The sequence below is a fragment of the Urocitellus parryii genome, chromosome 3, assembly GCF_045843805.1.
Source record: "Urocitellus parryii isolate mUroPar1 chromosome 3, mUroPar1.hap1, whole genome shotgun sequence".
NCBI classification, from domain to species: domain Eukaryota; kingdom Metazoa; phylum Chordata; class Mammalia; order Rodentia; family Sciuridae; genus Urocitellus; species Urocitellus parryii.
In genome coordinates, this window is record NC_135533.1 from 146,154,141 (window position 1) to 146,168,670 (window position 14,530).

Here is a 14,530-nt window from a genome sequence, read left to right on the forward strand (position 1 = left end):
ACTCATATTCTTTTTTTTTTTTTTCATGGATAAGTAGAAAGACACACTAGACTTTATTTTTGCCTAAAGACATGTTCTTAGAGAAATTTTTCCCACATATTCTTCAGATTATCTAGAAGTAATTCTAATTTACTAATGAAATCACTCATTTTATATAAGAATTTATGCTCATAAGAATTTTCTAAAGGTTAATGGGTGATATATATGATGCTGTTTAAGTCCCTCAGAAATTAGTTGTACTATACAGTATGCCTTAATTGCATATGCTGTGCTAGGCACCCTGTTTGATGGAGTATACAAACATTGAATAAAACATAGGCCCTTTTAAGCTCAGGCCTAGTTGAAGAGAATAACTGTGTGCAATGTTGCATCCACCAACATGTGGGTATGTTCAAAGTGCAATGAATGAGAAGGCAGAAGAAAGGAATAATTAATTGATGTACAATAGAAATATTGATTGAATTAGGAACACAGCAGCTTTTCAGAGTTAGAAGTGGTGTATAACTTTGTCATTGAACTGCTGGTATTAGAATGACAAAATAGGAACACACCTGTAATCCTGTTTTTTCAGGAGGCTCAGGTAGGATTCAGAACTCTATGCAACTCAGGGCAACTTAGCCAGATCCCATCATGAAATTTAAAGGGACAGGATAGGGCTAGGGATGTAGCTCAGGGCCAGAGTACTTGCTATCATGTTCAGAGTGCCTGGATTTCTTCCCTAATACTACAGCAACAACAACAAAAATTAGTTAAAATTGTTTTTATTTTTAATTGTTCTGTTTGGGTTTTTAAAAAGTTAATTTTGAAGTTTATTTCCCTTTTTATTTAATTTTTGACATAGGATCTGTTACCTGAATTCTTGGGCTCAAGTGATCCTCCAAATGATCCTCATGCCTTCTATGGGTTTCTGTCTCTGTGCCTGACTGAAGCTTGTACACATTTTCTTGGTTTCTAAAATTATTTGGGTTTGGTTACTGTGTGCTAGGGATGAAATTCAGGGCCTTGTACATGCCAGGCAAGTACTCTGTTTTACTTTTGTATTGTATTTGGTGATGAACTATCACCTATTGAATAAGTCCCAGTGTTTTTAGCTCTCTGTCAGGTTCCTCTGTGGTCCTGTCCCAGCTGAGCTTTCGGTACTTCTTATGCACTAATTAAACAGGTTGGCTTACTCTCCCAGCTTTTTCACAGCTCTATGCTTTTGCTGGTATTGTGTCTTCCACATGACCTTTGCCATCAAAATCTTATTACTCTTTTCATACAGTATTTCCTGGGATGCAGTGGTGCAAGCCTGTAATCCCAGTGACTCTGGAGGCTGAGGAAAGAGGATTGCAAGTTCAAGGGCCACTTGGGCAACGTAGTGAGGCCCTGTCTTCAAAGAAAAAGCAAAACAGGTTGGGGATGTGGTTTAATGGTAGAGTGTTCCTGGGTTCATTCCCCACTACCACAAATAAATAATCAAAACAACCATCCTGTCTTCTAGTCCAGTATAGTTGCTGGTTCCACTGTGAAGCTTTCTTTCATCCCTCATGTTCTTTCATTTCCACCAAAAGAACTCATTTTTCTCATCTGTAGTCTTACTGGCCTTTTGGATATAACATTATTTTCATACTGTATTAAGCAATAGGTTCTCTGAGAACAGGATCTTGCCTTGTTTCTTCTGCTGTCCTGCATTCATTACTGAAATAGAGTTATATGAATTATATTGAATACATGTGAACTTTTAGTTCATAGTTTTCAGGAAACCCCTCAAAGTACTGTCAAAAATTCTTACTCAGCATGGCCTACAAATAAATGCATTCAATCCATAAACTGTGCAGATATAAACAATGTATCTATTCCCAGAACTTCATGAAAGAAATATTTTCCAACCTGACATCTATTTTTACAATATTGACCATTCTTTGTATTGGATTTTTTCCTCCTTTTCTATGGGCACGTCTTTAGTCTTGAGCCTGATGAGGAGAAATACCCTGAAGTCATTGCAGAAGACAGCAATGACATTTATATCCTGCCCAGTGATAACTCTGGACAGGTCAGTCCCCCAGAGTCTCCAACTGTGACAACTTGGCAGTCAGAGAGCTCACCTGTCTTGCTGTCAGCTAGCCAGAGTTGGCACACAGAGAGCCTACCAGTGTCCCTAGAGCCTGAGTCCTGGCAGCAGATCGCAATGGATGCTGAAGAAGTCAAAAGTTTAGAGAGCAATGAGCTTGAGAGAGGAGAGAGAACAACTCTTGACATTGTGCATAGAAAGAAAAAGAGATACCTGAGGGCACTGGGGAGGCTGCCAGGGCTGCCTTGCCAGCCAGGGAGCTGCAAGAGGCATTCCCCAGAGCCCCTGCTCCCTGTTTCCACACACCACTGCCACTTTTTAGCTGGAGATGAGGGAACATGACACAGAAATGATTGCAAGCTGAGAAAGCCTGCCCTGCACCATTGTTGTTTGTGGAACTTGATGAAGAAGAGGTGAAAGCAGCAGCCATGGAACCTACTGAAGCAGAGGAGGGGGTGCCCTCTGCCCTGCCAAGTGACAAGGAGATCTCTGTGAGGAGGCAGTCTTAGCAAGGAGTCCTCCTCCAATGGCTGGCTGTCATCTGAGGGCAAGTCTATGCAGCTGTTTGAAGGGGCACTGCTGTGGACATCCAGGCAGTGGCAATTGGAGTCTTATGGCTTTGAAAAAGTACTAGCTGCTGCTTCAGGAGAGAAAGAAGAGGGTCTAAGGTTGAGCTGTCCTTGCTGGAATTTGAACTGGAAGCTACCAGTGGGGCATTTGTGGAACCCCCTGGGAGGATTGGGGGTGTCCACTTAACAGGGCAGCAGTGGGATCCACATATTAGGGCTGGACATAGAGGGCATTCATCTTGGTCTGGTTGTCAATTCCAAGGACCTAGGCTCATGCTAGATTCAGACTCTTAATGAGTAAAATATTCCCTATAGAACAGGGTTTCTCTGCCTTGGTGCTATGGACATTTTGAGAATTCCTTGTTGTAGTTCTGTGCATGGTAGGATGGTCAGCAACACCCAACCCCCACCCACCAGATGCTAGGAGCTCATCCTCTTTCCTCCTGTGTCTATCTTTGGCCAATCTGCTCTTCAGGTGAGAGGACCGAAATTCAAGTCTATGAATTGTGCTTTTCTCCAGAAGCAGCACGCTGGGAAAAACACATTGAAATGGCAAGAAAGGGAGACTAGAAGATAAACGTCTGTTCACCTTCCTATTCATGTGGCAACCTGATGAATTGACTTAAGGGGGATCATTTCAGATCATCAGTCTTATCATCTTTGTAAGTACACAATATTTGGTTTGACTCCAGGTGCTGCAAATCTGATCATTTTGATGTGTTGAAAGGACTCTAATGGGTCCCAGTAAGCACAGCTCATGCTGCTGCTAGAAAATTAACCTAGCAGTGGGAACTGAGGTCCTCTAAAGCAGCCTTAGGCACCTCAGCAGGTGATGCTGGACCCTGAGAGCTGAGGTCAGGGAGGATCTGACCTGCTGAGTGCCTGGATTATTTTACAGGACCTTGATATGCCAAGTGTCTTTTAGAGAAAGAATCTTTTTATCTTTAGCAAAAGAGTTTGGCACAAAAATATTTTGAAAACAATGGGAAAATATTTTTATTTTTGAATTAAAGTTATCCCTCATTTATATCCACACTGGGGGAGTATGTTATCTGAGTAAAATCCATCAACTTCTGGGATATACCAAGTTCCCAGGGCTGGGATGTGTTCAACATTGGGACCTTTGTTTTTGATATAGTGGAGACTTTTTAGTTTAGCTTGGAGAGAGGGGGTGAGAACCTTGCTTTTTACTCAAGAGAGTGTGTCAAGACTGTTATGATTTGTATCAAAATGGCAGCCAAAAAGTAGGGCTGGGGCTGTAGCTCAGTGGCAGAGTGCTTGCCTAGATTGTGTGAGGCACTGGGTTTGATCTTCAGAACCACATAAAAGTAAACCAAAAATTAAGGCATTCTTTCCATCTACAACTACAGAATTTTTTTTTTTTTTAAAAAAGCAGTGCAAGGTAAAGATGCCATGAATGATTAAATGTATGATAAAAAATAGTTTGGGATTCCTTGCTGTTTGAGATGTCTTTTTTATTAATTAATTTAAATTTGCCTATTGTATTCAGACAGTCCTTTTGGATGAAACTCTCTCCCCTAGTGAGAATGTGATTGTAATAACCAATGCGTTGAGTGTGTATGTAGTTATATGTAGGATGCAACTTGTTTCCACTGTGATATGCATCTTTATTTTAAAAAAGTCCACTCCAAAAAGTTGAAAATAATACATCACTGGAAGATTTATTTTAAATAGCAACATTTATACTGAGGTCAACATCCATTTATTTTTAGTGTTTGTAACCTTTTGGTCACATCAAATTGATACCCATCTCTGATGTGCTGAATGCTGACCAATGTAGAGAGGTTTTCCATTTCTATTGAATTTAAACTCTTAATGAAAAGAAAAGTGTTTTGGTAAGAAGAAATTATATGTTAGTACCTCCTTTATCTTACGTCAGGGCTTCCCACAAAGCACCATGTTGCTTGTTGTTTTGTTTTGAGGTAGTAGGGATTGAAGTCAGGAGTGCTCTACAACTGAGCTGCAGTTCCAACCCTTTTACATTTTTTTGCAGTAGTGGGGATTGAATTTGGGTGCTTTACTGCTGAGTTACGCCTCCAGTCATTTTCTTTTTTATTTTGAGACAGAGTCTGACTAAGTTGCCGAGGCTGGCATTGATATTGCGATCCTCCTGCTTCAACCTCCCGACTTGCTGAGATTTCAGGGCATGTGCCACCATGCTCAGCCCAAAGCATCACTTTTACATCCACAAGAATTTTATTGTTAAAAGTGACACATGGGACATGGACCCAACACCCAACGCCACACTTCCAAACTGAAGCCACAGGCAGTGGTTTCCAGGTAAGAACAGGCCAGTGCTATGCCATTGCTAAATTGAAGCTTTTCTTTGTTTGTTTTGGTTCTACCTAAGTGAGCTGGATTTGATACTACTTGTATTTATTTTGAGTGTGTTCTTCAGAAGGGGAACCATGAACTATGTATTCATCTTTATGCCTAGAGGCCTTTTCTCTTCTGAGGCAGATTCCAGGCAAGGAGGAGTTGATGTGTGTGTGTGTGTGTGTGTGTGTGTGTGTGTGTGTGTGTGTGAAAATTGAAACCATAAGTCTATAAGGACATATGCAGTGGCATTTGATATTCCATGAGCTTATAGTTGTTTTCAAAGCCTTGAGTTCTTGGAAAAAGTACATTTAGCTGCTTGATTTTTTTTGACACAGTTGACATGGATCCTTATATTTAACTATCCTGAGTGCTGACACCTACCCTAATATGTGTCTTCCCCCTAAAAAAGAAGTTTCTGTCTCATTTCCTCCAGAAGGCCTTTGCTTGTCCTCCCCACAGGACCCATGTACTCTGCTTTGGGCTTCAGATTGCAGCTAGACAGTGCAGGTGGTTATGCAACATGAGAGGATTCAGGATACAAATTGAAATGAGAAAATAATTAAATTTTATTAATAATATTTAAAAGGATATTCCTAGCATGTAAAAAAAGAAGTGTAAGAAAAAATAAACAGGACAGTTTTCCAGGGGAAGGGAAGGACATAAGTGATAGGGGAGCTGGCACTGAGTGAAGACCAGGAACTGACACTGAGGGAGGTCAGGTGCCTGAAAGGGCTCTAGATCCACGACAGCCAGAAGGTGTGCTGCCCTAGGTGGAATTGGGTCTGGCTTGACTTCTTCTGGACCTGTCAACTCTAGACCCCCCATGGCTAGAAGATCAGCTGCCAAAAGGAGAGATGGCTGTGTCTCCACAGAGATGGCTCCAGATTTCCCAGGATCCTCAGCTGCTGGGCCATGTACTACCAGAGGTGGAATGGGCTCTGACTCAGCCCCACATAAATCTACCAGTTCTTGTTGCATATTGGCTGGAAGATTTGTTGCTCCAGAAGTAGGGGGCTTTAACCCAACAAATGTTGGCCCAGCTGTCTCAGGATCCACAGCATTTGGACCATGTGCTGCCAGAATTGGAATGTAGTTTGACTCAACTGCTTCTGGACCTGCAAGCTCTAGATTCCCAATGGCTGGAGGATTAGATGCCTCAAAGCAAGATGTCAAGACATCTCCATAGAGGTGGCCCCATCCTTCCCAGGATCCTCAGCTGCTGAGCCACGTGCTGTCCAAGGTGGAAACCTGACAGGTTTTGTTCCATATTGGCTGAAAGGTCCATTGTCCCAGGAGGAGGGGGCTGTATCCCAATAAATGTTGCCCCAATTACCATATGATCCAGAGCATTCAGACTATGTGGAATGAAGTCTGGTTTGGCTGCTTCTGGATCTGCAAGCTCTAAATCCCCTATGACTGGAAAATCAGCTGCCAGAAGGGAAGATGGATATACCTCCACTGAGGTGGCCCCAGCTGCCACATATCTACAGCTGGAATATGTGCTGCCAGAGGTGGAATGTCCTGGGACTGAGCTTCCTCCTGCTTTGTAGCTGGACCTGTGACTCATGGTCTCTCCCTGGGGATGGTATTGGAGCTGACCCTTCTTCAGTGTTGATATTAGCACTGATTATTCCTTCTCTTCAAGATCAGGGCCTCTGTCTCTGTGCTACCCCAAATCTAAGGATTGAATTAGGAAGGCTGCTGACAGACAGCTCTGTATCTCAAACACAACTGCCTTTCCCTGAGCCTTTTCCATTCATAGAAGACCCCTGCCTCCAAGAGAAGCCCTAGTCCCCACAATAGGATGTCTTCCCAGACTAGGGTCCCCTGCCTGCAGGCTCCTGTTCCTGACCAAAAGCCAGCTCCTGGAGCTTCCTCCTGCTGGGGCCAAGTACTGACCCCCTCAAATGTTTTTAGTCACCCAGCCCAAACCTCCTCACCATAGGGCTCAGCCTCACTGAAACAGGTCCTTCTACAGTCTGTGGCCTCAGAGTAAGGTCTGAGCCAGGTAGCACATAGGCCTGATACCTCAAAGAAGTAAGGCTTGAGGCAGAGGTGCTGCTTATGTTTGCCAGGTCTGGGGAACCACAGAAATTCTCAGGGTATTTGTTCAGCCAGGTTTGCAGGATGGAGCAGAAAGCACCAGGGGCAAGCAGGCAGACAACAATCAGGGGCCTTCTCCTGCACCTTTCCAAGGCCCCTGTACAGATGGGCACAGAGAGCAGAGTTGTGAAGCCCATGTGTGGGCAGGCCATTCCCAACACATCCTGTTCAAGCCTGGCTTGCATGGGTTGTGGTGGGGATAAATCCTCAAGAGTGCCCCTGGTCTGAGCCACCAGCCTCCCCTCTGCTTCTCCCTAAGTGCCTGGGATCCCACCTACAGTTGTCTCTTCCTCCTGTAGGTGAAGCCCCAAATGTCAGCCCTCTATTGTGAATCCAAACAAGTGTGGGACCCTGGGTTTGCTCATCTGCCCTCTCCCCCAGCCTCCCAAGTATCCCACTCTGGAGACAGGAGCCCTTCCTCCTGATCCAAAACCCACCACTTCTTTACTTGTTTATCCTCCTCATAATCTAGCTGAAGATTCCATATCTAGAGGAGGACAGGAAGGTAAAACCTTTAATGTCCTGTACCCCTCATCTGCCAGGACACCTAGTGGGACTGGCTGACTTCTGGACAGAAATGAAAGCCTAGGAGAGCTGGGAAGCCTCTACCAGTTCCCTGAATGATATGCCCAGTGTCTAGAAATGTGCCTACGCATAGTAGGTGTTTCATATGTTTGTGCAATGAATTAAGCCAACCAGATCCTTCCCAGGTACCTCACTATAACTCAGGCCCCTCAATTCACCCCTGGATCCCTGCTTTTGGCTATATCTAGCTAAATCTAGATTGGGGCCCTTCCCAGAGGTAGTCTTCAACCTCCTTTCCAACTGGGGAAACTGCTTTGCCTGATACCTCAAAGAAGTAAGGCCTGAGGCAGAGGTGCTGCTTTATGGGGAATGGGACAGTCACACAGAGAAGCCCACAGCCCCAGGCAGCCCATTGCATAGGGCTAGGCCTGGGGCAAGCACTTGGGGGGCTCATCCTATTTGATCCTCAAAACACCCTAGGATGGTGTTCCTCTTAAACCCCCAGCTTCCACAGAGCTCACTGGGGCTCAGAAAACTGTTATGGCATTCCCAAGACCCAGCCAGAAAGAGCAAGTGCCCCTGGGCTTGGAGGTGGTGTGCACCTTTTGTATAGCAGGTTTAGCACTTGCTAGGTGGTAATGAAACTTTGGAAGGTATGCAGGAAGCAGGTATGAAGAATGGGTCCCCACAACACAGGACAGGCACCAGGTGGTTCATGAGCTTCTCCACTATGCCTGTCTCCCAGGTCCCTACCCTGTCATGCTCATTCAGTGTTTGGACTGACTCATTTTTGCCCTTGGATGGAACCAAGAAGGGACAATTCTAATGTGGAAATAGTAGCAAACTGTAAAATGACTAATATCCATACAGTGAAGTGAAAAAGAGCTCCAAAAGTATTTTCTTCCATATTTACACACACACACACACACACACACACACACACACACGCACATACACACATGCACATACACACACACAAACCTGGGGAGCCATGTATGGGGTGGGGTGATTATGTCAACCCGCCTTGGCCTGTTCCCTGTCACTTCTGGGTTCCTCCAGGAAAATCTCTAGATGCATCCAGGGGAGAGGACTGACCTAGCATCTCCAGACATGGGCGAAGCCTTTACTCAATACCTGAGGCCTGAGCCTTGGCAACTGGGAAGACAACAAAAGATCATCACTCTTTCATGGTCTCCAGACAATTGAGCTGGCTGGGGCTGGTTCTGCCTGTGGGTGCCTGGCTGCCATGGACCCAAATTCTGTTTTCCCATTGTCAAGGAAGTAAGGTTATTTCATGAGTCCCTTTACCAGATTCTCTTCCTCACACAAGATTTCCCCAAAATTCACCGGTAATGCTGTCTATTCTGCTCTTCCCAAGATACACAAGTGGACACAATTACACCAACACACCCCTGACCCATCATCCCTTAGGCAGGCCTGGGTATACCCAGTGGCCCAGCTTTGGGGACACAGCTGGGTTCAGACCTGGCCCCTTCTTTCTAGTTTTGTGATCTTGGACAAGTCATAGTGCCTCTCAGGGCCTCCCGAGACTCCCTACTTGCTTCCTGGGGGTCATTTTAGCATCTGCTTCTAAGTATGTCATCAAGTGTATGTGGCCTATAAGTACCTGTATTACCCATGAAACCTTAAGGCTGGAGTCACATGTTTCTAATGCACAAACTTTAAAGGGGATGATCACTAGAAGAGGAGGGGAAAAAAGATTGTAACACAACCAAATCTGGGTCCCACACAGAGATCTTAGGAAAGTCTCTTCACCTCTTGGCCACATCCTACTCTGTACCATGGGAACTTTGAAGTGAGATTCAGAGATTACCCCTGACTGGTATAGATCTTCAAATGGCTTCCTCTCATAAATTGTGCATCCCACAAGTGCACCCCACAGGGCTCCCAGTGACCATAGCCTCTTGGTACATAAGGCTTTTAGTCCCCTCCCAACTAGGTAGATTAGACTTGGTGTCTGGCTGCTAAGGAACAGATATTGACAAAGGTTATGGGATATCACTTCCAAGACTTGAGTCATGGGAAGTTTGATTTTTGTCTGGCTCGCTCTCGCGCGCGCTCTCTCTCTCTCTCTCTCTCTCTCTCTCTCTCTCTCTCTCTCTCTCTCTCTCTCATCCTCCCTTTAGGAAATCAAGCTAAGATACTTTGAGCTGCCCTATGGATGACCCCAGGGACAAAGATTCTATAGTATCCTGGATCACAAACAAAAGCACTGGGGCTCAGCCAAACTGGATCCTGCCAATAGCAGAGGAATGAGCTTGGAGGCTGATCATCTCAGCTGAGCTTCAGTACAGGATTCTGAGAGACATGGAGGTAGAGGCATCAGCTGAACTGGCCTGGATCAGGTGCCAGGATCTGTGACATCATCATTGTCTGTGGATGTCAGCAGTGAGTTAGGTGAATGCTGTCTTGCAGCAATAGCTCCTGAGGCATCTGGGCCCTAGGGTCTGCCCTTCCCCTCTTCCCTCTTTCCAGGCTTTCTCCAGCCACACTGGTCTCTTTTTCTACCTTCTCCCTGGCCAAACTTACTTGGCCTGCTGGTCTCAGCACTGCCGAGCCTTTCCAGGAATATTGCTCCAAGAATTGAGCAAGGATGGCTCCCTTTTATCATTGTGCTTTTAACACAAACACATTGTGCCACCTCACTGAGACTCTCAGATCCATACCTAGTGACCCCAGGGTTACCTGAACCAACAGGCTATGTTTTCACTACAATACTTGGCATTTTTAATGTACAATTGATTTGAGCTTTGGGGCATTTCCACCTGCAAGACTGGCAGCTTCTAGAGGGTAGGGCCCATGGGGGTCAATTCCAGAGCCATACCTGGGCCCAACAGAGGCTCTGCCCATGTGAGTGCTAGGGCACAGTGCTTGTATTGTGTGCAGAGATGCTATTGATGGGAGGTTCCACTGGGTGGGAGGCAGAGCACACAGCATGACCCTGGGGGCTGTTCCCTGGTTCCACTTGCTCCATTGAACATGGTGGGCACTGCTGCCCCAGTGACCAATGCTAACAATGAACCCAGGCAGGAAACCCATTGTAAAACCCTCACCTAAGTGCAGATATATTGTGGGTCCCAAGGCTCAGGAGGCAAAGGAATCATATCTTCCAGTTCTAGAGTGATGAAGGAACAATAGAGATGCCTTTGTCCCTCTGACACACTTGATTGGACTTTGGGTTTCCAAGTCGCTCATCCCAACCAGGGCAATGATGCAGGGCCCATTTTCAAAGAGGAGTGGTCTAGTGCTTTTCATTGCTGTGCATGACCTAGATTCTCATTGCCCTAAGATCTAGGTTGCTATCTGCTCAGAAGGACCTACAGAGATCAGAGCATCTTTGAAGGAGGTTGGTGGGCCATGGGTCATGGATGAAAAACTGGGGCCACCAAAAACTGCTAGCAGTTCAAGCACTCTAATTTGTAGAGCAGGAAATTGAAGTTCCTGAGAGGTAATGGCTCCTCTACACAAAGGAAATCTCATCCTACTCTATCAAATCACTGAGCCCAGAACCTCACAGTCCATCCTCTTGAGGCTGCTCTGGGGTTGTCCCTGGCCCTATCAGACTCAGGGAACCTGGTGGTCCCCCACCATGAGCTTGGCATATCCCTCCTGTCATGCAATGCCCTTGCTGGACTTGTTGCTAAGAGAGCGTAAACCCCTGCCCCATGGCAGAGCTGCCTAATACCTCATCCCTATTTCTTTGCCACCTTCTCAGTGTCCTTTTATCTTCTGAACCCTTTACAGCAAGTCACTATTGTGTGAGTGCATGTATGTTTGTGTTTGTGTCATTGTACTCTGAATGGACCTAGTAAGTGCAAAAGGAAAGGACCCCACATGGAAGGACAGTTAGGGATTCCCATGGTGTTGGGTTCTTTTCCAAAGCAGACTCTACTGGCATGGGGAACTCCCATACAGTTGGTGCAGAGCTAGCTGGAGCTCCACGGCTGCTAACATGCCTGGTGCTAGACTTGGTTCTAGATTTATAGGTGGCGCTGCCTCTAGCAAGGATGCCAGGAGCAGAGCTGACTTGAGCTCCACGGGAGATGGGTGATCCTGTGCTGGAACTAGCTCTCCTCTGAAGCTGCTGCAGAGCTGGATCTGGTCCTGATTTGCAGCTAGACTTGGTTGTTGATGGCTTCGGCTCTGAGACTACTGACAGTTGGTATCACATCTAATGACAGAAATGTCTCAGACAAATGTTGCTCTTTGTTCTGTCACTGCTTCTACAGCTGAATCTAGCTTTTGAGATTTTTCCAGAACTGATGCTGGAGATAGAGCTGATGGCAGCACAGCTTTTGAATATAGTTGATATCCATGAATGGCACAATTGAAAGTGATTTGAAGACTAAATTTTGGTTTGTATAAATTTTAAGAATAAAATATAATAAATCATAAAGAATATGAAAGAAAATTAAAACAAAAAACCTGCTGTCAAAGAGCAGGCCATAAGCCTCTGGTGCTGCATTTCGCCCTGGTGGTAGCTCAGGGGCTGGTACTGAGAGGTGTGCTGGGCTGGCCCTATCTCTGGGACTGGTGCTGTGGAGTCACTGGTGCTCTAGCTGTGGAATTGGAACAAAAGATGATGTCTGAAAAAGTGCTAGAACTGGCTCTATCTCACCCAGTAGTGTTGGGGCAGCTCTAGAATTAGCTTCTTTTTTGGAGACCAATTGTCATTATAGTTTGGTGTCAGAAAGTGTACAGCTCTAGAGCTAGAGATGTCTGTGGTTCCATGGCTGGCTCTGGCTCTATGTCTGGGGCTGGTACTAGATATTGGGCTAGAGGAGGCTCCAGCTTAAAGCCCCACCATGGCCCATGGGTATGATGCTGTCCCAAAGTTGGGCTGTGAGCTCTGAGGGTAGGGAACATGCCAGGGGTTCATGGTTGTATTCTAACATGCAACAGGAAGAACACAGGAGCCTGAGGAATGGATGGATGGATGGATGGATAAACCCAATAATTCTTTGTGTCTCCATCTTTTGTATGTAATGTAAGAGTTTTTGGGAGGATCAGATTGATTTGTTCAATAAACAGTAAGTGCTTTCTGTGTGCCAGGATCTGTTCTAGAGGCTTAGGAATAAAGAACTGATTATGCACAGGCCTCCTTCTTAATGTGTTGTCTTAAGCAAAGGTTAAATGAGGGAATGCAGGTCTCAGGGATGTGACCTGACAGCTGAGAGCAGGTGCTTGGATGAAGGTCATACACAAGTTCAAGTTCTGCAGCTCAGCACCAGCCCAGGTGGGGCTTATGGAGGAATAGATGTGGGATTCCTGCTCTGAATTGCCCTGCTACTCATGATCCCCCTTGACTTTCTTCTCACTGGTCTTCAGTTTTCCCATCTGTGAAAGGTTCATGTGAGAAAATCTTTCCCTAGTTTCTTAATTAAGTTGACCTGGACCCTAATAGACAAAGAACTCCCTGTGGTTTGTCTCTCTCTAGGTAACCTTGCAGAGCAGGGTTTGAGTTCACCCAGGCAACAGGGCTGTGTCCCCAGAGATTAGCTAGAATCCCCCTTTCTTGGCAATGGCTGATCTGGGGGGGGGGTTCTGGGTCCAACCCTTAGTGGCCATGATGATCCAGGCATTGACAGTATACTGGTCATTGACTTTACAGACCAGCAGTGATCCAGCTTGGTGAATAATTGGGGCCAGCCACAGATCTTTCCAGATAGATACGTAAAGGGCTTCCTCCCTTCATTCATTCTTATTTTCTCTGTCAACTCCATTGCTTTTCAACAAGTGGACAGTCATCTTTCATTTAACCAGACAGCTTCATGAGGAAATTGTTGTTTCCAACATTTGCTCTAAAGAAGGCTGTGATGAATAACACTGTTCATGTGTGAAATGTAGAGGTTTTTCTATGGGTTGAATACCCTGAAATGGGACTACTGAATCAAAGGGTAAATACATTTGTAATATTGGTAGATGTGAATACTGAAGATGCTTGCATTGGAGGACAACTTGTATTCTGTGATCAATAAATATTCCTGGGCTGGGGCTGTACCTCAGGAATAGAGTGTTTGACTAGCATGCATGAAGACCTGGGTTCACTCTCTAGTACTGAAAAAAAAAATTTTTTTTGTCCATCCTAGCATTATCTCTAAATCTAACTTTTTTTTATTCCATCTGGTTTTGTATCAAGCAATTATTAATCATCAGCAATATTTTGAGTGCTTATTACACACCATGCTCTATTCTAGAATAAATAGATTGCTGTGAATAGAGAAAATCCTTGACCCAAAGTAATTTAAATTCTAATGGAAGGAGACAATTAAGGTATATCGTTATATGTGAAAAAAAATCACAACAGGAAAATCTATATGCTTGACATTTTTATATTAATCAAGAGAGGCCTCACTGAGAAAATGCCAATTCAGTAAAGATTGCTTCTCTCCTGGTTTCATTGCTACATTCTATTCTTTTCATTATTACCCTAAAAGTGTAGCTTTCTAATTGTTTCTTTCAGGCTATATATTTTTTGTGTGTTTTGGCTTTTTGGTTTTTGGGTAGTGCTGAGGATGTAACCCAGGGCTTCATGTATGTTACCCTGTGCTTTATCACTGAGCCACACCTGCAAACTCCTAGAATATACTTTTTGAAAAATCTTGTCATAATTTACCCAATTCTTAGTGATTTTATAGTGAAAATGATTTTCATAAAATATGCACATTTGCTTTTTAGCCACTATGCATCTAAATATTTGAATTAGCAAAAAAGTGGGAATTAATATGCATATATTAATATTTTAGGGTATCTATTTGGTAAATGCTTAATGAATGAAATGCTGAGCATTTGTAGGCAAATAAAAATATTTTTACACTGTTCATAAAATAAAAACTGTTTTCTTCCTATTGTAGTGCTTTCTTTTCCTTTGCCAATTCAGTTGATGTTTTGTGCAAGAGCCAGGAGACTCCTCAGATTA

At 44.5% G+C, this 14,530-nt stretch overlaps 1 pseudogene; it reads left to right on the top strand.

Annotated features, from left to right (window-relative positions):
• Window positions 1-1,930: 1,930 nt before the first annotated feature.
• On the top strand, window positions 1,931-2,562 carry LOC144253763 (bcl-2-like protein 13 pseudogene; annotated as a pseudogene).
• The last annotated feature ends 11,968 nt before the right edge of the window (window positions 2,563-14,530 follow it).